This window comes from Schistocerca nitens, chromosome 7, assembly GCF_023898315.1.
Source record: "Schistocerca nitens isolate TAMUIC-IGC-003100 chromosome 7, iqSchNite1.1, whole genome shotgun sequence".
NCBI lineage: Eukaryota > Metazoa > Arthropoda > Insecta > Orthoptera > Acrididae > Schistocerca > Schistocerca nitens.
The window spans coordinates 306476520-306479019 of NC_064620.1; positions in this window are offsets into that span (position 1 = coordinate 306476520).

The window sequence follows — 2500 nt, forward strand, 5'->3', positions numbered from 1 at the left end:
TCTGCAAACAGGAGGAGGCTGGGCTCCCCTGCACGATACACCTCGAAACCCTCTCAGGTCCCGGCGGCGCGCAGCGCCGTCCTAAGTACTTGGTCGGGTTCGAGAGAGGCGCAATCGCCCGGAGATAGGCGAGTAGACGCTTTCAGTGCGACCACCCGTGCTCCCAACTGAGCTTGCCGCTGCCGACAGAGGCCCGGGAGCGTGCTGTCGTGGTGTTGCCGGCGGGAGACAACACGCGGCCACAAACAGTGACCGGGCAGCTCCAACGCCAGCGCCACAGAGGGGCAGAGCCCCACTTGGGTGCCAAAGCGAACTCTCCCAGCACAGCGCACGCGCCAACACATCCGCACAGCTGCGATACAAACCACCTGCGAGAACCGCGGGGGCGACCGAGCAGCAGACGGCGTCGCGGCGCCGAGTGCCGGGCGGCGGCGCATCCTCAACGCACACAGTCCTCAATCGGACCAGCACACTGCAGATGTCCACCGCGCTTCGCACCGGGCCCGGGAGGACCCACTTTGGCCGCACGGCGCCGCGCGCTGGGTGCGCCGGCACGCAGATGCGCCGCCTGCCGCCTCCGTCAGCCGGCGCGCCTGCCACTGGGCGCCCCCACCAGCCGGCTGCCGCGCGTGCGCCCACGCAGCGCGCGGCCAGCACGCCGGGCGCCCCCCCCTCACCGGCCGGGGACGGTCCCACCCAGCCACCGCCGCGTATCGCTTCATACCCACATGCCCACTCACGTTCGTGGGTATGACGGGTGTCGCTGAAGCAACCGGTTAATACCTGTACCGATCGTCGATATCAACGATTCACCTCCAGCGCGAACAACCGCGCAACAACGGATTTCCAGTTCATTTGCGTAACTTGGGCAGCAAACGTAGACATCCATCTACATTTGCGACTTCTACGAGTCTTGCATGCCTGGATGTTGTGTGTCACGACGCACTCCATCAGCATACATACACGCTGCGACGTGTGCACGAAAGAACACGTGGAAGGTGGCCAGCGTACGTATGCGAATGCCATTGCACAGCTGCGAAGCGCATTCAACACGCGAACTCCTGACCGACGAGCTAGAGGTGACAGGAGGGGAGGGGGGGGGGCGGGGGCGATATACGTCCTATTGCAGTACACAATACAGTGGATAGCGGGACCATGTGGAAAGTAAGCAACACTCGCAAGATGTGAGGGTACGCACCGTAAAATGAATCAATACGCAGAACACCACAGTGTGCGCGAAGTGAACTATGTTGAGATGGTTGCAATTAGGCAACGCTACACGAATTCCTAGATTCATATAACTAACAATTACAGGGCAGGTTAAGGCGCAACGTGGGTTAGGTTAAGGCGCAACTTGGGTTAGGTTAGGGCGCAACGTGGGTTAGGTTAGGGCGCAACGTGGGTTAGGTTAGGGCGCAACGTGGGTTAGGTTAGGGCGCAACGTGGGTTAGGTTAGGGCGCAACGTGGGTTAGGTTAGGGCGCAACGTGGGTTAGGTTAAGGCGCAACTTGGGTTAGGTGAGGGCGCAACGTAGGTTAGGTTAGGGCGCAACGTGGGTTAGGTTAGGGCGCAACGTGGGTTAGGTTAGGGCGCAACGTGGGTTAGGTTAGGGCGCAACGTGGGTTAGGTTAGGGCGCAACGTGGGTTAGGTTAGGGCGCAACGTGGGTTAGGTTAGGGCCCAACGTAGGTTAGGTTAGGGCGCAACGTAGGTTAGGTTAGGGCGCAACGTAGGTTAGGTTAGGGCGCAACGTAGGTTAGGTTAGGGCGCAACGTAGGTTAGGTTAGGGCGCAACGTGGGTTAGGTTAGGGCGCAACGTGGGTTAGGTTAAGGCGCAACGTGGGTTAGGTTAGGGCGCAACTTGGGTTAGGTTAAGGCGCAACTTGGGTTAGGTTAAGGCGCAACTTGGGTTAGGTTAAGGCGCAACTTGGGTTAGGTTAAGGCGCAACTTGGGTTAGGTTAAGGCGCAACTTGGGTTAGGTTAAGGCGCAACTTGGGTTAGGTTAAGGCAGAAGTTGGGTTAGGTTAAGGCAGAAGTTGGGTTAGGTTAAGGCAGAAGTTGGGTTAGGTTAAGGCAGAAGTTGGGTTAGGTTAAGGCAGAAGTTGGGTTAGGTTAAGGCAGAAGTTGGGTTAGGTTAAGGCAGAAGTTGGGTTAGGTTAAGGCAGAAGTTGGGTTAGGTTAAGGCAGAAGTTGGGTTAGGTTAAGGCAGAAGTTGGGTTAGGTTAAGGCAGAAGTTGGGTTAGGTTAAGGCAGAAGTTGGGTTAGGTTAAGGCAGAAGTTGGGTTAGGTTAAGGCAGAAGTTGGGTTAGGTTAAGGCAGAAGTTGGGTTAAGGGATGGTGTGTGTGGGGGGGGTGGGGTGGCGAGGTTCGTTGATAGTGATGGTAGTAAGTGGACGCCTGAGGCACTATCAGATATGTCACGTCAGTTGCACTTGTGGCTCATGGCAGGTGGCGCGCCCGTTCTGTGTTTGTGGCAAAGGAGTGGCACACCTGTGTCTTT